This window comes from Bombus flavifrons, chromosome 12, assembly GCF_040668555.2.
Source record: "Bombus flavifrons isolate JBK064 chromosome 12, iyBomFlav1_principal, whole genome shotgun sequence".
In the NCBI taxonomy this organism is placed as follows: domain Eukaryota; kingdom Metazoa; phylum Arthropoda; class Insecta; order Hymenoptera; family Apidae; genus Bombus; species Bombus flavifrons.
This window is the reverse complement of record NC_138453.1, coordinates 6,948,690-6,971,926: the sequence shown is the minus strand read 5'-3', so window position 1 is coordinate 6,971,926 and position 23,237 is coordinate 6,948,690. Positions and strand designations below refer to the sequence as shown.

General features: G+C 44.8%; 1 protein-coding gene across 18 annotated transcripts in view; it reads right to left on the bottom strand.

Moving 5' to 3' along the window:
* FoxP (forkhead box transcription factor P) overlaps positions 1-23,237 on the bottom strand; it is a 245,191-nt gene that overhangs the window by 147,560 nt on the left and 74,394 nt on the right. For 5 of the 18 annotated variants that reach the window (XM_069125045.1, XM_069125047.1, XM_069125043.1 and 2 more), the window contains one exon: positions 10,430-10,483. The exons of the other annotated variants lie outside the window; for them this stretch is intronic. The gene's annotated coding sequence lies outside the window, so the exon portion shown is untranslated. The remainder of the gene's footprint in view (positions 1-10,429; positions 10,484-23,237) is intronic. 18 annotated transcript variants of the gene reach the window in all.

Genomic DNA, 23,237 nt, shown 5'->3' with positions numbered 1-23,237 from the left:
TAAATGGCTTGTAATTCAACTGTCCTATCATTTTCAGTATATTTTAAACGAAACGATCAGAAATCGTAAAGGAACTGGTGACGCATCCAGCGTTTTTTCCACGTCGATTCCGTCTTTCTGCTTAAGCGGATACTTGGACGATGTTTATTCCGTGCAGACCCATTGAACAGCGCAAACGATATTTGCTAGGAATCGAACGGCAAACTAAACAGAATACGAGGTGGCCATGTCCTGTACCGAGTAAAGTGACAACCTTCGCCTCTTTCCAGGAAGCATAAGCTATCTCGATGGCCTGTCGCTTTTGCCTGCAAATGTATTTTCATTGTCGTTTTATCCCCCTTTTCGATCGGTGTCGCAACAAGAGCGAAAGAGACCTCGTCCACCCGTACGATTTCACTGCGTTTGATTGTTTTTCGAATGAATGAGACGAAATTATAAATAGACGCCCAGGAGCCCGGGTATTCCATTACCTTTTCAACGTTCCTCATAGATAGAAATTACACGCGAAAGTTCAGTCATGTCGCTCGATTCCAGGTAAATTGATACAGACGCGCGTATTGTCGGCTCTAACAACCGTCGAGTAATTTATTGTTAGCGAACGTCCACAATGACACTGCCTTTCAACAAAACACGTACATCTACGCCAGCTGTATCGTTGCTTCGTGCAACAGGGCCTGGGAGAAACAAGTAAGAAATTCGAGACACGACGATAAACATTTTATACGAATTCATTGAAGCCAGAATTGAACTCTCTCTCTCTCCCTCTCTCTCTCTCTCTCTTTCTCTCTCTTCCTCTGCCTTTCTCGTAAAATGATATTATTACATCCGGATAAATGAATCGATTCGTAGAACGAAGATTCTACCGTGGTCTACCCTTCGAAAAATTCCAAGCGACCTCTCCGTGTGTTTGGTAAAATTCAAGTTTCTCGAGCGTGACGTCTTTCGACGCGACGAACCACGAAATTACCGACGTTTCTAACGATGCAGAACGACGCAACGTCGGAAACGGCCTGTTGCAGGGGGTTGCAACGGGCGGAAGAGTCGCGAGTGAACTGACTGAACTCTGGTAAACAATCCAACGGGGCGTCCGGTCGGTCCATCTCTGATTGCTAATGAATCCTAATGCTATTATGCATACAACAACTGGGAAAAAAAAACCTTAGGTCCGAGCACGCGAGGGCAGGAGTCGTCGGTTCGTTCGTCCGTGTCGCGTCGTCTCTTCGACGCTGACGTGCACGTACGCCTTTGTAACCGCGTGTGTGTACTTCTGGGACAAAGAGTTGTGCAAACACGAGTTTACCAACCGGGGGGAACATTATTGCCCCGGACGCAGGGCTTGGGCAAGTTACCCGTCAGGCACTTCGTTAGCGCAATCCTTTTTGCTCGTTACCTTGCAGGTTACTTCGACCTCGATGCGTTACGATCGTTACGATACCTGTTTGTACGTACGGACCGACTCTCACTGGGCACGCAACAACGTCGTGCAAATTGTCCTAGAGATTTCGGTACGGTTCACCTGACAGAATCCGACGAAAGGGAAATTTTTGATCGTCCTCACCGATGAAAATTTTACGCGTATATTTTAAATCTCTAAATCGTAGTGCGCTCAGTGAAAAATCTTTTGCTCGATTCGAAAAAAAAAACGTTCCAAGCAAACGATCGATAGGAACGAACAGCAACGAGTCATTTTCATTCCCCTAATTTCTTGGAATATTCCGGTTTCACAATGTAGCGCGGAAAATCACAGTGTAGAGGTTTTCTCAATCAGCATGCACCGTGATTCGTCGTGTATTGTCGCGTAAAAAAGGCCACGCTCGAGACTGTTCTGTATCACATGGACGAGGGCAGTCGTGCACCAGGAGGAAAAAAAGAGTTGCCCGGGCTGGTGGTTCGTGTGTAACTCCTAATTTTAGAATACCACAACGGCATTTTCGAGGCGTCGGTTGTAACCGTTCCATGAAATTAGTTTCGCAGGAACTCTATTTCGTTTCCATCGTATCACTCCGTGCCGAACATTCCGGATTTTCGCGCGATCATAAACTCATGCATACGATGCATACCCAAATTGCCTGTGTGGTTCGATGCACATGGTACAGGGCAGTGCGAGCGACTGCATATTATTCGTTTAATAATCGATAGAATCACGTCATCGCGTGCTCACCTCACGATATAAACTCCCACCCCTTTTCGCCAGTCTTACTTCTCGGCAGCTCGTTCGTATTAATGCACGTTACGTGCTGCTCCTGTTTGCCGGCGTTCGCCCAGCGTGTTGTTGTTGTTGAGAAACACACAACCCCGTCGAGGCAATAAAACCGATAGGCGCACACGTATTTACAAAATTGCGATCTCCTCGCGAAATCGACTTTCCGCGCTCTGTAATTAACGCCAACCCCCGTTAAGCGTCTGTTAGACGCAAAAATACCTTCGAACGGTGGACTTGGTCTCGATTTTCTACCTATAGATTTACAGAACGATTCATAGCCTGCTGAAACTTGAAATTTAAAAAAAAAAAGAAAGGGAAGGTAACCTGGATAATAAAATTTAGAGATTACTTGCGTAGGAATTTCTTCAAATTACGACTCCACGCAACGGTAGCTGTTACCAGGTTTGAATAAACTTGAACTCGATTTTCTACACATAGATTTACACGATAATACATATCCTTCGTCCCTTATTATGCATTGCTGTGCATATATTTGTACGTATAATATGTATCTATTACGAGTATCACAAATACGTCTCTTTTATGTTTGTGACGCTAAAGTATAGAAGAAGAATAATACACCGATATTGGATATTGTGAATAATATAATTTATCGATTAATTTCATTGAATCTTCTTTTTTTTTTTTTTAAATCAAGCCCCAAGGTGAGCGATGCAATTCGTTACCAAATCTGTACGATCGATCGACGAAATTCAAGCGTCGATCGTGTCTCCTCTAAATGTTACAAGTAAACCGATTGGAGGACGCGTGCGGACTCGCGAAAGGGAGCCGAGGGAAAGCCGATTTATCGCGAAATGAGAGAAGAATCGAACGGAAGAATGCCGCGGGCTTCGTGCACACGGCGCGATGATCCCTCTCATTGCACGGGGGATGAAAGAGGACGAGGCGAGTGCGAGAGGGTGCAACAATAGCGAGACAGTTACTGTCAACACACTCGGTGCACATTAGTTGTTTCGCGGAAGCGGCTAAAATGTAAAACGAGGATACTCGGGAACAAAAGGAGGAACGTTGGAGGTGGAAAAGGTATAGGATCAATACAATAGTATATTTGTACAGACCGACTGATGAGGGGTGGTGCCTTGCAAGTGGGAGGCACGGCTCGGGGTCGGCAGTGGCTGTGCCAGGGGGATGGGTATGTCTGTTGTTTACCGTGGAAGGGCCAGAGGGTTGTAGAGGTAGGAAAAAACAAGCAAAGACGATAGCGCTATAACAGGTCTCTGTACTGCGACAAACCATTCCTGGCACGTGAATCGTTCGTTGAAACGACCGGCATTCTTGCCTTTGAAAACTAGAACGTGGTCGATGACTTGGGGAACTTTGTCCTTTATTTTTCCCCTTTCATCCGTTTTTATTTATTTTCTGTCTATTTTTTTCGAATATTAATAATTACACGGATCACACGATATCATATTTTTGGATCAAATTGTTGAAAATGATAGGGGATATGCGGCAGGTATAAATACACGATGTAACTTTATTCCCCTTCACGTTCTATAAACGTGATTACTGTTTATTGATCAAGGTTGCAATTATCAAATTCAGGGGATCTAGAACGCTGCTTCTGTAGATAGACGATAATATTTTTCAATTCTTTTCTACGTCGTTAAATCATTCGATAATGGCCACGATGTATACGTACATACATAAATTTGAATTCGATCGTATATTTGTTTAAGATAATCCATTAGGACGGTTCATCGGAGAGGAACGAAATTCGAGAAGAGATAGAAAAGTACGCGGATACGTTGTTTCTTTCCAGCGCGGCGGTGGCGAATCGTAATTAATATTATCGACAGGAATGAAAACTTTAATGAACAAGGCGAGGTCGGGCGGCAGTCCGTCCGACAGGCAACAAGCTACGGTACATAGCCTCTCGAAATCATTATGTCATATCCACTTCATTTGTCCAACCCTATCACGTGTATCCGCCCGTACATGTGTGTGCACCGGCGTGCGTGTGGACTTGCGTTGCTAACCCCATTGAATGGAACGTATACAAGCATCCGCTCTCACTCGGCCAGAGCTTCTCGCTTTTTCAGGTTTTTACCCCGCCAAACAACGGGGTGAAAACACAAAGGATTTCCCGCCGTTTCAAGCTGCACGGGGTATCATTAAACAAAAATGAAAGACAAGGCCTAATTAATAGTGTTGTCGCTATCTATATGTACATACATATATATTTTATAGGTATAATATATATGTATATTATATTACATGAAAGCTACAAACTATACGAAATTATAGATACATAGACGCATATACCAGTCACGGTTGGAATCGTGCGCGATGCAAGTCCGAGTCCATAAATAATAGCATGACTACAAATATTCGTTTAATAAATAAAACACGATTGCACCGATAATCGGAGCCGAATCGTAATTAATCAACGTTATCAACGCGCCTACCTAACCCGCCTGCTCTCCCCTGTAACTCGAGAGGCCGGAATTAAAAAAACCATCTCCGCTTAACTTATCAGACCAGCGATGAAATGAAAAAGTATCGTGATCGCGTGCGTGTGAATTCCTCGTAGTAGGTGGTCTCTAGCCGATTATGAATATTATTCACCGAAAATTCGTCTGAATCGAGTAGAGAAACGAGACGGATATACGCGTTTGCCAGACGAGTTACGCGGTAATTAACAAATATGCAATAACTATGATTAGAGTAACAGTATCGCAAATAGAATATTTTCATTTGACAGGTATGTAATCTATTGGGACGAAACGGGCAAGAGAGACGGATCTGTTCCGCGACAAAGAGCTCGGTTTGCAAAATGAGGATCGAAAATCAAAGCCCACTTAATAACGCGCTGATGAAATCATTCGCGTTCCCACATTCGAGCATCGAAAATGTCAGACGTTGAGGGTCATCAACGGTAATGTATTTTTGATTAAGTGGCCGGAATGATGGTAATAAATAATAAAACGGAGCACTTGTTTACAGGCAACCGCAATTGAAATTCGATATCCGCGCGAGCGCAGACAAGTATTAGCGAAAAATTAAACAGACAGCGGCGTTTGTGCCTCCAACCAGACAATATACGAACACGGTAAATACGGTATTGCAAAGAACCGATCCATCACAGAGTGCTACAGAGACGTTAAAAATTAACCAAAAATCGTCCGACATACGATTCGATGCCTAGAATATATTAATAAATTATTCAAAAAAAAAAAAAAAATTCCTCGATAATTTACATTTTCAACGTCAATTCTGCCGAATAAAAGTTCCAAGTTCGACACTTAAGCGAGAACGATGATTCACACGATGCGCCTACCAGGAAACTTCGTCGAAAGTTGTGGTACGGGGGGCGAGGTGTTCGGTTCAACGGCCTTGAAACGAAAAAGGGGATGAAAGTAACGCGTGTGTGTCCACAGGCCAAGGCACGATCTCAAGGGGTTGCGGGAGAAAATTCGGTGACAGTATCTCAATATACCCCGGAGACATTTCCTAACGCACGCGAGAAATCCGCACAAGGGATGGTGGTTGCATCGCAAAGGACCCGAATCTCGACGTGGTCCCTCCGATTCCTGGCACCTTTCTGAAATAATCCTCTCGCGGACGACGATACGTGGTGTGCTAGTTGGTTTGCACGAGAGGGAGCAAGAATCACACAGGGATGTGTGCTGGTGCGTGTGCCGGCCCGGGAGAGAGAAGAGGGTGAAACTTACATATGACAAATTCAACGCGCTCCTTCCTGTCCTTCCTTCCTTCCTGCCGGCACTGACACCTATGGCCCAGGGCCACGCTGGGTATTATTATTTTCATTCCTTCCCGCATGTCTGTCTGTCTGTCTGTCTCCTCTGTCTGACTGTCTGGCTGTACCTTCTCACACCATCAAGCACCACGGAACTCTTTTCGGATGTTTTTTGCCCACCCACCTCACCCAATGGCTCTAACCACCTTCCACCCAGCAACCTCTTTCCACGTACGCGCTCATACTTCTTTTCTTTTCTTTTTTTTTTTTTTTTTGTACGGAACACGTGACTGAGGATCCTCGAGGACATTGGGACTGCTTTTGTCCGACGAAAAGATTCTTCCTCCTACGGGACACGTTTTCTCTGTTTCGGACAACCACCCCTACACCAGTGACTTTTTATCATTTTGAAGTAGAAAAGAATCCGTATCTACCAAGACCAGTTTATTCTTAGATATTTTACCTCGAAAAAAGGGAGAAAGTATTTTTCCAAAGTCTATACGTACTTGGCGCCGTGGCAACGGACGGCAATTAAAAGAGGATAAAACGAAGCACCTGGCGAGAGCAGGGCGCACAACCCCTTGAGGACTTAATAAGAAGGGGTAATAATAACCAATTTTATCGAACGTCAGTCAGTTTCTTTGATATAGCGGCCACGGCCGCACGAATACGTGGTAAGCGCACATTAATTTCCCGGGCAAATAACCGGGATTCATAAGCGGGGGTTGTGATCCCGTGTGTACTCCAGCCCGTAGAATACCGTACGTGTCCAGAAAATACGGTCTCCCGTCTCCGTGCAAAATAATGCCATCAATATAAAAAAGGCGACCCACCGCGACGCGGTAATAGAAACCGATTTGTCAGGAAGCTTTTACATTTCGACGCAGTGAGTTTCACATCTGATAGCCCGTTTTATCCCGCGGGACCCTGTCCCGTGTACTCTTTCCCTTCCACCTTCTCCACCACTACTAGCCAGGTCGTTTCTCTACCAGCCAGCCCAGGGAATCACACCGAACCGCCACCCACCCCCTTTTCAACCCCCATCTGACGACGTGAACTCACCGCTTCTCTGTGTCCGAGTCACCCCTCGTTGGCTGGCCGATTCCTCGTCTTCCTCGCTTATAAAGCCGAGTAGATAGGAAATCTTGTAAAATGGCCCGGCGAAAGACAAATATTACCGGGGATCACTGACAGTGAGATCCGATTTATTTTGCGGGATTCCAGCTACCTTCCGCGACGACACATACCGAGGGGATACCTTTCGATAGCCTTTCCTTGTACACGCGATATATATTTCCGCCTGTGAATTCTTACGTTTTGTACATCGACGAAATTTCTCGAATCTCTGCAACGATAGACCGGAAATCGTTGGATAATTACGAAAATTGTTTGTCTTGAACAAGGGAGTATAATGAAAACAGAAATGTCGAACAGACACAATGGCGATGGCCAGCCCCGAAATGGAGAATGGGAAAAACGCTGTAATTACACGGTACGAATCGCGCGCGTTCGAGCCGTTTAAAAACTTACAGCTCGTCCATTCGTGGAACGGTATTCGCGGCAGGGCGCTGCGGAGAATGGCGCAAAAGCTTCACGGGGAAGGAGAGGGGGTGGGCGACTGTTAATTGAAAACTACCGAAAAGCACAATTGCACGAGAATTATTTCTATTCATTAGCCGGGTGGTCGGTCGGTCGGTCGGTCGGTCGAACCAGCCGCCGAAAAACTTTTCCTCGACCAGGCGATTTTTTTCCTCTTCTGTTCCCACCCTCTCCCGCCTCCTCGCACCCGCTCCTCCTCTGGCTGGTTCCTCTTCGCTCACCAAACCACCCCCTTCATAACTACCCCTGCTTCGGCCCACCAGCCGCACCCCTCCTATCCGCTGGTCGCGCGTGGCGTAATTATGTAACATAAATACAATCCCTCTCGCGACGTAATTTTTGCGGTATAAGCTCAAAAGCCTGGGTAGCCCCAACCCGGCTGGCCACACGGCGTACTCTCCTCTCCTCGGCTGAGAGGAGAGAGCTTTTTCAGGAACGCTTTCGCAAATCAATTTATGGCGTAACGCGGACGTTCTCATTGTCCACGGGGTAGTAGCCGACGGTCGCCTCGTGGCTAAACCTTTTGTAACACCGGCAGCCATTGTTGTGACAGAAAATTATATCGTAATGCTTATTTACGACGAAAATCCTGAGCCGGCCTTTGTTGCCGCTTGTCAACCGTTCAATGCAAATGTCCTACTAATGGGGAAATTTTTTTCGAATCGTAGAACGTACAGGTATATTATGTTATAGGGAGAATAGGGTGTACGATAAAAATACTCACGACAGTACGAATGATCAGGTTCGATGACCTATCCTCATCAAAATTTAAATAGGTATATGCATGCCTGGGTATTCACCCTCGCCACGGTACGGACAAGAGGTATCGATGAAATCGAAGAAGCTTGAAAGATGCTTCCGGGAATTCCGGCGGGAGTATTTTCGTCAGTCAATGAATTTACAGCCCCTCTTTAACTGAGTTCACCCTTAACCGCTTAACGTGAACTGCTTCACGGCACGTGAGAAAAAAAGCTAACTGGTTCGCCGTGGTCGCGGTGGTAGGGGGAGGGCGTGTAAGCGGTCTTGAGGGGTGAATTAGCGCGAAATAAGTGCGGAAGAGCTTCAACACCCTGGGGGTGGCCCAACGATAGAACGAGCCACACAAGTTCGCGGGCTTTCTGTACGTGCACGTAGACGGTAGCCTGGTGTGAGCCCCATAAGAACATCGTAAGGGTGTGAGGGCGGCCTGAGTCGAATGAGACGATACCTACTACCGTTAGGGTGGCTACGGCGTTCCGAGTGGGAGCGAGAGGGCGGAAAACGACGTAACGCGTATAAAGTAAATTGCCGCGAAATCTGCGCGAGCTTCCAGAACAGCGTGGATAAGCGAAACAAATAAAATAAGAGCGAAAGACGATTCGGCGCGGAGATAACGGGGGAAGAGGTCAGAAAGGGTACCTCGAAGGTAGTGTGATTTAAGAGTAGAAAGGTAATGCGTTTCGAATATGGCCAAGAAATCGAATCTCCTCCCTTTTCGATAAAGTATCTTTCCTCTAATTCTACGCGTCTGATGATGTCGTAAAATACTACATGGATATTTTGACGATAAGCTTTCGTGAAACTTGATAGATTCTTTTCTACGTGCTATGCTAAATTTCGTCCCGCTTTCTGGCGCGCTATCTGGCCTCTATCGACGATAATCATAGTACACCGGGAAAAAGTAATAGAAACAAACGCGTTATGATACAGTCGTTTTTCGCAAAACGGTCTGACATTTTCCTCTATTCAGTCCCCAAGCCGAGCATGAAAAAGTACACATCGTGCGTTACCGTGGTGTACGGTGTAACGCTCACCATTGCCACCGTCTGCTCTCTCTTTTTCTCACGCCATCCCCTAGTTTCCTGGCGTATCGTCGCCACACGCAGACCATTACAATTTCAGTTACATTTTAATTAGCAGAGAATACTAATGTTTCGCGAGTGGCGGTCGCCAGCAAGTAGCCAATGAGCGGCCAAGTTGACTCCTGCAACTCGAGCCCGTTCCAGAACCCGACCACTCGACCGCGCGCGCCCTCCGCCGCGCTCCTGTTCCCACTATTACGGCTCGGCAACCCCGTGAAACCGACATGCATTTCACACCCCATATTCGCCACTTTATACGCGGAGCGGCTGGCCTGGCGCAAAAACGAACGGAAGAAAGAAAACACGCGCGCGGGGGTGAGAACAAAACGAAAGCAACGTGCTGTGTTCCTCATTTATGTTATTAGCTCCCACTTTGGCGCCGAGTGTTCTTCACAGTAAAAAGCAAAAAAAAAAAAAAAAAGAAAAAAGAAAAATCGAGCAAAAAGAAAGGAACGCAACACCGTTGGAAATAAACTACGCTGTTACGCGCGCGTTTTCCGCGTTTTCTGGCCTCTCGCTTTTCGCAATTAACGCGCTCGTTGGAATGCACACGGGAGAGCAGGGATTTCCGCAGATTGTTTCTGTAGCTTCGATCGTGGAAATTTTGTTGTTGGTGCGAAAGATTAAGTGAAAGATCTTGATATACGCAGGGAGGTAGAGAAGTTAGATAATTGGAAATTGGGGGGTGAGATAGAGCGAGGTCAGAGGAATATTCGAATAATATAATACTTCCTAAGTCATAAACTTCCCTTGCTTCTTAGCTGGACGAAATTCCGAAAGTTTCGTATCGACGGTCGTACAACAAATGCGATTATCGATGTCTCGCATCGTTCATCCCCTAAAACGACGGGGAGTAAAGCGCGCGGTCGACCCCACGCGCTCGTTCAACCCTCTCTCTTCGTCTCTGTCGGGCTAACGTACTTTGTTTTGGAACTTGTCCAGAAATAATGTCGCGCGGGTTAAGCTCGATAGATATAAGATATTAATAAAAAAAAGACGAGTTTAGAAAGAAAAAAAAAAGAAAAAAAATTATTGTACTTCGCGTACGATAAGTATCGTTCAACTCACATTAACAAGCCATGTCACTCTGTCTCAGAAGCCTGGGAAGTATACACCACTGACCTGAAGCAAACAGAAACCATATTATGTTATAAACAATAAATAATGAGGGAGAAAAATTAAACAGATGCGAACTAATTATGGAATTATACTCTTTAATTTAAATATGTAATTTAACAACAAAAATAGAAGCTTTATTGATCCTTTCGAGCGTGGTAGTATTATAAGTTTCCAAACTACCACCTGATACGTAATTATGAACAAGACGACAGTAAGAAGTCTCAGTTGTAATTCTGTCTTTCGATCGAAATAGAAGGTAGAGTAGTGATTAACGTTGTATGAAGACATAAGTAACACCACTCACAAGGCAACCCTCCCCCCTGCTTTGACTTATATGAATACCTATGCATCACCGTGACGTATCGCTATTTTTTTATGAATCATTTAAAGAGAGAAGGATGTACCGTTCCGAACCTTTCGGTGTCTATCATCTAAACTTGAATCCTGTCAGACAAAGACAATGTGGCTACGATTTAGGGTGCCTCCACTCGTCGAAAACCATTCTGACGTATCCTTCGACTGGACGCGAGCTCGCCAATGAGGCGGCGGTGCCGTTAATTAACGAACTCGAAAAGTAACGTACTGAAAGTACAACTCGACGAAGCATTGAGGGGTTCCGGGGGACTAGTCGAGGAGGAAGGGAATGAACGAGTCGAGCGCAGGACGGAAGCGCGCGCGTATAAAGGGTCGGTGTCTGGCCAGACGGGCAGAAATGAAGCAGCAAGGGTTTTGTTTGTCCGGCTGTCCACCCCTTTCCTTCCCCCAGTTCACCCCCGCGGGCTGGAGCCCTCGCTGTATGAACCTCGCGGTCCCCTTCAACCCCTTCTGTTCCACCTCTAACTCCATCCTCCAGCACCGCTTCGTCTCTCCTCGCCTCTCTGCTTTTCTACCTCCTATCCGGGCCTTCCCCTTAGCCCCCCTTCCGATCTACCCATCCTATGTTACATCCTTCTTACACCCTGAACCTCCTCCCCTATTGCCGTGTTACAATGCACGTGTGTACACTGTTTGCCCACATTCTCTCGCATATATCTTGGCGAGCTATAATATTGATTACTTCGAACGAATTTCAACAAGCCTCGTATTACTCGTATAGCGTGAGCCGAGACCGTCGTTACAACGTTCCTACGATTCTCTCTGTCGATCGACACATCGTTCCTCCCTTTTACAAACCCGTAGCAGCCCTTTTGCATCGAAATGAAATGCTCCTTCCTGTTCCGCGTTCTGTAAACCAGCGTTCTTTAGCCCGCTGGCCTATCTTTACTCTTCTAACAAGCGACGCAATGCAGACTTTTCACTTGCGCCTCGTTCAAATTAGCCCCTTCATACAGACTCTCTTCCTGCAATTTGGTTCCACCGGTTCTACCGGCGCTACTTTCCGGTTTCGTAACCAGTGTACCAAGGGTCAATGATTAAAACCACGACTACTGAATATATCTCTGTGCGAGAGCCGCTCTGGTTGGAACCTTTCGTTTTCCCTTCAATTTTCCACGAAGATTGAAATAAACTTTATCGTTTGTCCACAATGTACCGAGCAGGACGTTACGTACGTTCCGTGCGCAGTCAATTTTTCGAGTCCTTTCCAAGAGAAGCCGCGTGTTCCGGCTAATAATTGGCGAATGAAAAATGCAACAATACCGGAGAGAGAAAGCCAGTTGTAACTCACTGCTGTGGCAATATTCAGCTAAAAGACTCGTCATTCCGCCCCAGTAAACGGCCACACGACTGAAATTGCGTCACGACCATCCCGCCAACGTTTAATTTCATTCGCGATCTTTCCACCCTTGTCCGCCCCCTTTTCCACCCCCGGTTTCAACGTTGCTCTCCTCTCTCTGATTCGCATCACCGCCAACACCGTATGTCGCGAATCGAAGTACAAAGAAGCAATAGTAGAAATAAGATAATTGCTATTACAATTGCAATTTCACCCAGGACGATGAAGCCGCGGGAGAGCGAGAGAGAAGGAGACAGATCCGGAGACGAAAAGAGAGAAAGTCAGAGATGGGACGGCGATGGTGGTAACTGCCACAGAGAGTTCAACTACAAAGTACGTTAATGTCGTGCTCACACCCCCTTCCCATGCACCCTCAGCGTCGCGCCAATGCCGCAGAGAGTTTGTTGTCGAAGCTTCGGGGATTACACAAATGAGGTTGTTCAGCGAGAGAAATGTACATCCCGCTACAAAGCTGCTCGCGTTCAGCCACGTACGGAATTAAAAAAGAGGGAGGGTAGGGAACGAAAGGTGAAAAAGTTCTGCTCCGCTATCGCTCGTATCGCGGACAATATTTTCTTTGCTGAAAGCCCTGTGCCGCGTAGAATGGGATTTCCATCGACCCGCTTCCGTTTAAACCCTTCAAGAACGGAACCCGCTTTTATCGAGACCCTTCTTCCGTCAATATTGTCCTGTACATGTTTTTACACGCATCTTTCGAGGAAATCACCCTTTCAGCCTATGGATGATGTATCAGTGATTGTCTATTGAACGACCGATGGAATATTTTACATCTATAGAAATAACCATTTATTCTTCCGAGTATAAAATATAAAATAATCTACACGTTGCAACGACTTGACTTCGATTAATCGACTAGAATACGTGTGTGCGTACGTATTCGATACGTTTCATAGAAACGAGAAGGCGAGGTACGCGAAGAGAGAAACCAAAGAGGAGACAGTCAGCCCCTGTACTAAGCATACCGTAGGGGTTAGGGATAGTAATTGTATACGTACTAAGAGAATGGGGGCAAGGTAAACAAAACTATGTAAGATTGCCCCATTAATATACATATCTCTTGGTTCAGTTGGGCCGTGAGAGAGCCGACCGACCCTCTCGTCGTGCTTCTACCGTTGTGCCTGTTAACGTGGAGGGGGGTGGGGGAGGGGTGAGTAGTCTTGGCCTTAGACTCTGGGGTTAGGCTTGTTCGAGAGCAAGCAGGGTACACAATGGATATTGAGACCATAATTTACGGCTGATTGTTAGCTCCGCGATCTATGGATTCCTCCATCTTAGGTTACCTCCACCTTCCATTCGACCACTTTCCGACAACTCCCTCATCCCCGAATTGTGTCGAATTTGTATTAGATCTGTAATAAGTACCGAGAGAATATGCGTATACCGAGCACTCTGAGTAGAAGACTACGACAACGAAGTAATCTCGTGGAAGATTTCCGTGCGAGTAATGCCTATTCCCTAACGAGCTGTGCTTCGTTTCTTGTATCCAAGGATCAGCGGTCAAATCGCTGGAAGCAAAGATTTTACGACGCTTGGACGACGTTGAGAAATCGTTCGTAAATCTCTAAACGACTTCGAACGAAGTTTCAAACTATAATTTCCTAGATAAAATTTCAGGTGGGATAATGGAAACGATGGAGAAGTGGAAAGAGGAGGGATTGATTACGCGTGAAAACGAGGATAAGTTTGTTTACGAACGGTATCGTTAATTGGCCAAAACTCGAGTGGAACTGTACCGTACGAGGTCACCCACTCTCTGCTTATCCGACTGGCTTCGCAACAAGAACCCCGGTTATAAATTAATTACGAGGGTCAAATTCACAACTGGGTCCCATTCCACCAGACGATTTTGGAAGGGGGCGAATGTCTTACTAGTTCGCCGCTGGCTCAAGGGACCGAGTAAAGGAGGAGATGATGTTTGGCCTTCCTTACAAGGGACCAACTAACCATCCGACCGACCAACCTGCCACTTACCGAAGGATAATAACGTAGTAATCCTACCATGAGACACGGATGAAGTCCTTAATAACCCTATAAGCCCAAGATATATGTTGCATATCAATATACCAGAGACAACTGCTGTAGCTACATTATATTCCCGAGAAGCCTCCGACCAATTAACCTATCGTACAGTTGTATGGCTATAAAATCGATTATATGAAACACGAAATATATTAATTTGTACTTTATAGTTAATACGATATTTCCGATCTTACATATATTTAACATTTTTTAATGATTACTTCTACAATTACATTAACTGTAACGTCAATTAAAATACGAAATTTCAACTTTTATCTTATAATTGATAATAATTAATACGCTTATGAATTGTAGTTGATACAACATTTTTTCAGTGTTACATATTTTAAATAATCTTTCGAGAAAGCTGTTATAATTATGTGATATTCGTTCGGCGCCATAAACTATTAAACTATTAAACAGTTATAAGGTTACAAGATCGACTTAAATACGAAATTCCAATTTATAATTTGTAGTTGATATGAACATTTTCAATGTTGCATATTTTGAATGATCTTCCGGTTTATCGAGTGTAATAATAATAGCAAACGCTTGTTTGTCTTCATGACTTGTAATAAAATATTCCAGTTGAATATTAAATATGTATGTATCGTATTGCTTGGTACGCGCACTCATAAACGGGCGCATCGCAGAATTCCAATTTCGGATCGATCTTCGGTAATTTTCCAAAATTTTCAAAAACCCAACGCGAATTTCAATAAAGCCCTAGTAATTAATTTGTAATTATATCACGAATGCCGGCAAATTCGTGTTACGTTGCATAGCGCGATAGGAATGCAACCGAGCTCAACAAGCGCCAATACGAAGTGCGTGATTTAGAGAGACGCATAAACGATATTCCGATATGGTTTCAATGCGATACTTTCATACCAGCAATCGAATCGACGAGCGAATTGACAAGTAACGTCGCTCTCGAGTCTCACAGCTGGCCACACTTTTCCCACAATATTCGCCAATTGATTTTATTAATTTCCCCGAATGATCACAAAAAAGAGAGAGAACATCATTCAAGAATTATTCACACATTAACGATATGAATTACAATAGAATATCGATGATCAGAATTAATAGAATTTATCGATTATCAAAGAATTTAGGGATCGTGACAAACGTGGTAAAAAAGATTGAAAAAGGAAAGAATCGTGACATTTCTATTAATTTATCATTTGTGTTTCTGTTTATAAAATAGTAAAAAATATGTTACAAATATTACGATTGAAAATAGTAAAAAATTGTCAAATAAATTATTCGAACAATATGTGTGATTAATTTTGACGATCAAAGTTTCAGTGTGTTTCTAACAATTCAGATAGATCATCCCTAAATCATACAGAAAAATAGAAGAACGCATTTGTGGCCAGATTTGCGTTTTCTCGCTGTATATTCGTAACTTATTCTCTACCATACAATGTTTTCTTCTGACTCGCTCAGATGTACAAAATACGAGACACATTCGTTTCAGTGGTTTCGTGCAAACAGTAGATTAAATAACGAATAAAATCAAAACAGCGAATAAACAGCGGTTGCGTCGTGCACTGATGCAACTTTAAATATAGAAACTTTATATTGAGAGAGATACGAGGCTATCGTGGTGGCAGGTATTGGACTTAACGACATCGACATTTTATCCGCAGGACAGTCTTCACGCCCCCGTCTGCCAGGGCAAAAAACAACGATCACACTGCGCAGCGGACGGTGTTATGAGCTGTTTTCCTAACCGATGGGAGACAGGTGGCGGCGAAAGTGGACTTTAACAAATGGTCACTGCTAGCTAGCATGAGACGTGCCTACTTGAGATGCGGCACCAGGATCTATGCCTCCCATTTCTCATCGGCGCACTGCGGGCAAACAATACCCTAAACCAGCTATGTAAGAACTGTCGAGCACGAGTGAAGGACTTTGGGGCAAGTTGATCAAAGTCAAGGTACTTCCGCAGACCCTTGCCAAAACGTTCACGCCAATAACGCGTACAAGATGCGACTCGAACTTGTTCGCAGTTAGTTCTAGTCTTTGGAAGACGTGGATTCATTGGGAAATTCTCTGTTTGGTTAAACTTTAATAAATGAAGCTAAAGAAACAGATTAAATTAGGTGCTGTTTCGCTTTTAGAAGAGGACAATTTTTTTCATGATACACCCCGTTCATGTTACAATACATAATTTAAATTTGCATTTGCCAATGCTACTTGCAAGAACAAGTTACAAGTGGAATATAATGATCGTTCAAGACTGCAATAACCTTTTAATTATTTCGGAGATTTACCTGACTTTGTGTATGTGTCCTAATGTTTATAAACCATTTAGTGCAGTACCATTCATAAAAATTTGAACTTCATTTTTGCGAAAAATTAAATAAAGACTGTTTGCTGTTATTAACATGTATTAACGATTCATTATTGGAACAATGAACTCAATCTTGAGCGTATTACTTAATGTGTCAAATTTAAATAATTTAAAATACATTTGGCGCCTATTGATGTCATTGGAATAATTATGAGCGCCGATGTACGTATGTGGGCATGTTTACTATACAACTTTCTTGAAGAAGGAACGAACAGATTGCGAGAAAGTATTTTGCTAAACGATCGTCTACCGACGGTTTAGAGTTTACCGGGATATCGGGCGTAAACTGCCCTTAGGGACCTTGTTAGTTCAATTCGCCTGAACACCCTTTTCGTCGCGGAAAACTGCCACCCCTTGTTGACCACCCCAGACACCGTAAGTTTTCCGCGTATATTGTTACGTTGCTCTGAAAAGGGACGTTTATGGAAATATGCTTCCTGTTGTGGAATTCCTGGCCCCACCAGTAAGTTCTCTTGCAACTTCGTTCAAGTAAAACTCAACGATAGCTACGTGATCAGTTTTCCAGTATACCAAACGTACGGCGAGAGAAAGGAAAAGCTAGAACAAGCTGGAAAACACGCGAGAAGGGAAGGGAGAGCGTAGGGACGTGGATCCATGACGACAGAAAAGGGAGGAGACTGGCTGATCTTGTTCGACCAGCGGTCAGAGTATTGTCAAGGTATTGTCCTGCCTCGCTTCCAAAATAATCGTCAACCGGACCTAATGGGGTATGAAGTCCCGATATCAAAATAACTCATCCGTGTCCGGCGCGTGGTCAAACGCTTCGAGCCTTTCTCTTCGCGCGTTCATCGCCGCAGAGGCCCCCGAAAAGTTAAAAATAGTGCCAGTAAAAAAAACTCCTTTCACTGCTGTCTATTGTCCTGGATCCGCAGATAGAACGCGGAGATGGTTTCGCGTCCACAGCAAAAATCTTGAAGCACTGATGATAACGCGCGTCGCGTTAGTTCGATTCCTTTGTTCAACGTAGAGAAACGATAACTTCCAGAGACGAAGATTAAAGGTTTTCCTTTTGTTAATGGTAACAGATTTTTAGTTCTTTTCACATTAATGTTCAACCGGATGGTTAAACGTTTCAACATACGTTTCAACGGCGTTACGAAACGAACGAATTATCGATTAAGCCATGTCCAAGAATGACGTTTAAATTTTTGATGCATTTGTATTTTAGTACACGGTCGTATATCGACAAAAGGAACGGTTATAACAACCTGAAACACGCTGTGTCACAATTTATGCAGACGGCACTAACGTTGCATTGTCATTCGACAAAATAGAAATTATTCCTAGCATAGCGTGAATATTATTAAAATGCAGAGTCGAGAAGATCATTTGAATATCGTTGGAAAATTCTGCGGTAACAAAGTTTGTTACCAACGACGTTCCATTGATTTTTCGTAACGTTATCTATCTGTAATTCGCGTAATCAGCGTATTTTCGTATGAACGTTGGGAATCAAATTTGACGACAAAACAAGACCGATGAAAACAACCGGCAAAATACATAATCCGTTCGAATTGGGCAAATTGTCGCGAACGTATTTCTAATACACGATCAACAGGTTCTCTGTCTTCTAAACAATTCCCTTGAAAGATCGTATTTGATATCAAACGGCTAAACGTATATCATCTTACAAATATATCATCGTATCTAATTCTGTCTGTAAAATTGCACATTACCGCATATCTGTTATCTAAATATAATTTCATAAATGACTCAGAAATTTCTTTGACCTTTGACTGATGCTAAATTGAACAAACACTTATTGAAGTTTGTCTCTACACTATAATTATTGCGCTCGAAGTCTTTCTATTTTTACCTTCGAAGAATATACTATCTGTACTGCCTTTTAAATAATTCTATCTGCCAGTGATACCGATAACAACTTGAAATACTACAACAAACAGCCAGTCGCGAAGGCAACCGGTTTCGTACAGCAACACTTTAAACGAATATTCGACCGATATACTTCATCGTTACTTTAAATTATGCCAGGCAAACTAACCAACGAACAAAGCCATCCAATTAAAGTCAGACCGATCGAAACAAAGAAAGCCTTCTTAACAAGTTACCAACCGACTGTCGTACACTTTTATTCACCCACAATCGAATCTTCTCATTGAAACGATTAGAAACGAATGGCAGACAATCGGATCGATCGGCGGGCACCGACGAAACCGAGCTTACGTAACGGTTATCGGAAAGCGAAATTACCCTAAATAGTAACAGCCACGCTGGGTGGCAATGCCGTATTGGACGAACCGAAGGATAGCAGGAGCCGTTTGGTGTAAAAGGCGGCGGCAAAGGGGTTGGGGGAGGTGGGAGAAGGGTGCAGGCTGGTTTTCACCCTTGCAAGTCGAAAGTAGGAACCGCGACTATGGGTGAAGCTAAGTCTGTCCGTGTAATGGGGCATCGGCACGCGATTTCCAAGCCTCTGCGCCCCGTTCGCGATTCTAACTTTCAACTTCGCCCAGAACCTAGCGCCCACCCACTAAATCCGGCCCCCTCGTCTCACCGGTGTGCCTCATCCCCGCGGTACAGGGTGTTGCGCTGTGACTTATCGGCTCTAATTATTCGCCAGCAAGAAAGCGGGTAGAGAACCCAACGATCAGACCTGCCACCCTCGTAAAGTAGCTTTTCTCCGACGCATCGTTGCACCACCACCACCACCACCAACGCGACGTACAGTCGTTGTTTAGCCGTTTCGTCAGTCGATCGCGAACCCTACAGTTTCATTCGTATGTTGTGAGGTGGTGAGTTTGGAGATAGAGCCATGTACTATACGTAATCTACGCGGTTTAAGATCGTTTTTAAATATTTTAGCTTCAAATAGCCGGATTTAGATTCTACGTAATTTGACGAATAACAGTCGAGTCTGAATTTAAAACTTCAAAAATATATCGACCGAGATCCGAGTCAAAAACTTGAAATGTAACTGTTAAATTTAAATTCAGGAATTCTTAATTGAGATTTTAAAGTTCAAATCGAACATACTCCGCTTCTCTGGTTTAGGTTAAGCCGACAAGTCGATCCTAGACAAAAGGCGAGAGTCTTGCCTGAAGTCGAGCGATGTCGACTGGAATTAGGCTGCTTGGCTATCGCGTAACTACCGACCATCTTTGACCGGTGGCTACCCTCTCTCTAAACAACGGTTTTCAACGGTCCTCGCTTTGGTGTGATAATTTTTCAATTTGGCCTCATGCGTTATTGACGTCAGTAGACGTGCACCGACATTAGCAGCTCTTTTGACGAGGAGTCTGAGTGGTCGTCGCACAAAACAATGCTAACCCCGTGGTATCATTCAGCCCCACCAACACCCCCTGCTCCGCCAGCCTCCTACAGCCCGACCCCCTGTTTTAACCCTACGGGAATAAGGAGAGTCGCAATGTAAGCAACACACAACACGTTGTGTGCACCCATGTTTTTTACATTAGCCAGACGATACTTGCCCCAGAGTATGAGAGAGCTTGCCAGTGTGGAATGTCTATGGTACGCGCGTCCGTGTGTGTTTGCAAAACTTCTATGTGCTGGTTACAAGTTCCCTAGCTCTTAGTAACCTTCTACATTTCCTTGATCCCCTGCGACCCTATTGCGTCGAGGAGGCCACCGCCACGGAAGCTGTTTCCAGTTCTTCGCTAACTACCATTAAGATTTTTCCGAACATCGATGACGAATCAAAAATTCCGCGTGTATATCCTTCTGGAGAGATCGAAACGGATACAGCTCGTAGAAGAAAAAAATATGTAATCAAAAAATATCGAGCTCTAACTTCCCAAAATCGCATGGTAAGATGTCTCGGTGAAACTTGAACTGAAAGTCCAAGTCGCGTATACAAGATATCGCATAAACAAGACCGCTATCTAGACGCCACGCGGCCGACATCGTGTGCATCGTGTACACTTGGCTGGCGCGTCGATGCCTCGTTGCCTCGGTATACGTTGCAGCGTGTTTAATATATAACGACGATTGTATATACATGGAACGGACGGAGAGTAGCGATAGAGACGGAGATGAATGGGGTAAAGTGGAGGAGGTCGACGTTGATACGGCGAAGGAGGAACACAGGGGGGCAAAAGCGGTAGTAGTAGACACAAGTAGAGGAAGAGAGAGAGGCAGGGTGGACGCGCAAGATAGAAATACAGGGATGAAGGGGTAACACGAAGATACGGGGTAATGGTGGTGGTGACGACGAGGGTAGAACAACCAGTCGTTTGTCGTCCGACAGATAAACAACGTCGTTATTGTAAATGCATTGGATCAACATGCTGCGGGGCTTCATTGGCGGCTTTTCTTCGCGATACGACCTACGAGAGGTTCTGGTTGTTTACGAGATCGATAGTCCGATCAGGAGGATCGATTTTATCGTATCGCGTCCGCCTCCCCAGGCGGAGAGAAACAATCGTTGTAACGCGCGCGTTGTACCGGGCCCGGTTCCTTTCTCTCTTTTTAGATTTCCGCGTATCCAAAGACCTCTCCTGCCTCTGCCTCTCGTTTACGTTCCGTCCTTCTCTTTGTCTCTTTCTCGTCTGTCCGCCCGTTCGTCTCGCTCGTCGGATGGATTCGAGAGAACGTATAGAGAATAACAAGGCGGATCACGTGACGCAGGTACAGATGCGTCGAAATTACACACCGGACACCGTCGTTTCGAGTACAAAATATTTGTTCCAGTATAATATATACTGATTCGCAGTCGCGCATACGACACAGTGTTTTTCCATTACACCCACGAGGCAAATGCTCCGCACGATTCGTAAATCATGCCCCCCGGAACGGATCAAAAATACGATCGTTAACGACGTTTCCGCGGATCCTTTCGATCGCGATTATTGCACTTCTCACTATGACATAAAGTTGAGAACCGAATCCATACATTCGACTGATGATGTTTCATCGTCCTGTGAACTTGTAACGAATGTATTACAGAAAATACATCGAAGCGTCTTTTCGTCCCTCCAAGGGTAAACGAAATATTAAAATCTACTTTCTTTAAAAAAAGGAAAAAAAAAATGTAAGAAACTGTCTGTAAGGGAAAAAGGTATCGTAGAAAAAAAGTGGAAGCGGAATGCTTCGATTTCTCGGTCACATTAGACGATGCTATGACGGACTGTACGGTGACCATGAGAGCCCAATGCCCGCTGTTTGTTCCTCGTTTTATCTCGAACGTAAACACCGCATGGAATATATAGGAGGTGGCGCAAGCAAGAAAGGGAGACAGACAAATAGGCGGAGTGTTGTACCTGGTCACACGGAGAAGAAGGACGGACAACGACCACCGCCTGCCTGGCCACGCAAAGACCTGGACTGGAGGAAAAAGGAAAAATGAAAATAGAAGGACGAACGGACGGACACTGGATAAACAAGGGGCAATAGAGATAAACAGAGAATATTGCGAGGAATATGCGCAAACACGAAACTCTCATTCTTCCTCACCCTCTGCACACTTTTCCTACTCCCTTCTACTCTTTCCCACCTCTATTCGTTCCATCTCTTTCTTTCTCTTTCTCTCCCTTCATCCCAACCCTTCGATGTCCCCCTTTTCGCTTTCGTTTGTTCGAACGCACGTGTTCTCTTCTCCTGACCTTCGTCGCTCGTTTGGCATCCGCTTTTACAAGCGCACTTCTCTTCTCCTTCGTTCGCGCTTACCCGATCCAACCGGGGCGGCTTAATTTATGCCTCGAGATGTTTCGTTAAGGATTTTTATTCCAATTCCCTCCGCACGATGCATTCGTGGCGAGAATCAACTACTTAACGACGAGCTCTGTCATCGTTTCTACTATTCGCCCGTTTTTTTCCCTCCGCGAACGCTTTCGACCCCGCACACGCAATTTATAGCTCGTCGTGTCGAGGTTCATTAAAATTAAACACCGTCGCGCTTGTTTTCCTTATTTTCGTACAGTCGCGAAGAAGACTGGAAACGGAAAGAACGCAAAATCGGGTCAACGTTAACGGCATTCTCGATGTCTCGAAAAAGAAGGGTCGTACCGTTTTCGACGCGATCTTTCATTCCGATGATTGATGCGCGCCAGGGCTTTTCTTCAATTAGCAGACGCTCTCCTTTTCTCCGTTCAGCCTCCCTCCCTACTTCTCTGATTCGATTACAGGGCCGTTCATTATGCCGATGAATTTAAAAATATACAAACATCATTATTCATCGCGGCGAGAAAATAAATTTCCTTCGAACCGATGAAAAACAAGCCACGACTGATCTTTATCCCGTAATCTCGTTCCTGTACTATTCAAAAAAGAAAAAGACTATCCTCACCTTCCTTTACCTCGAGCATTACCAACATTATCGACGTGATATACGAGACGTCGTGGAATACCAGTGTGAAAAATCGAACAGTCGCGTTTCAATCGTGCCATTTCTCGGTCAGTTACGAGGTTCGATATGAAGGTGTCCGAAAAATTCGTAGTGTCCACCACTCAGGTCCACGGAGTGGCGATATAGGGGCGAGACACGGAAGGGAATGAATGCAGACGGGACAGGTAAGGTATTTGACGGTCTATGGGACCGGGGGCACGTCGAGGGCAGACTATATAATTTCCCTTGAGGGAGATCGGGATGGGCGATACGAGGTCGGAAGGGGTAGCGAAAAGAGGGGGCCAGGGGTGTGAGGGAGATC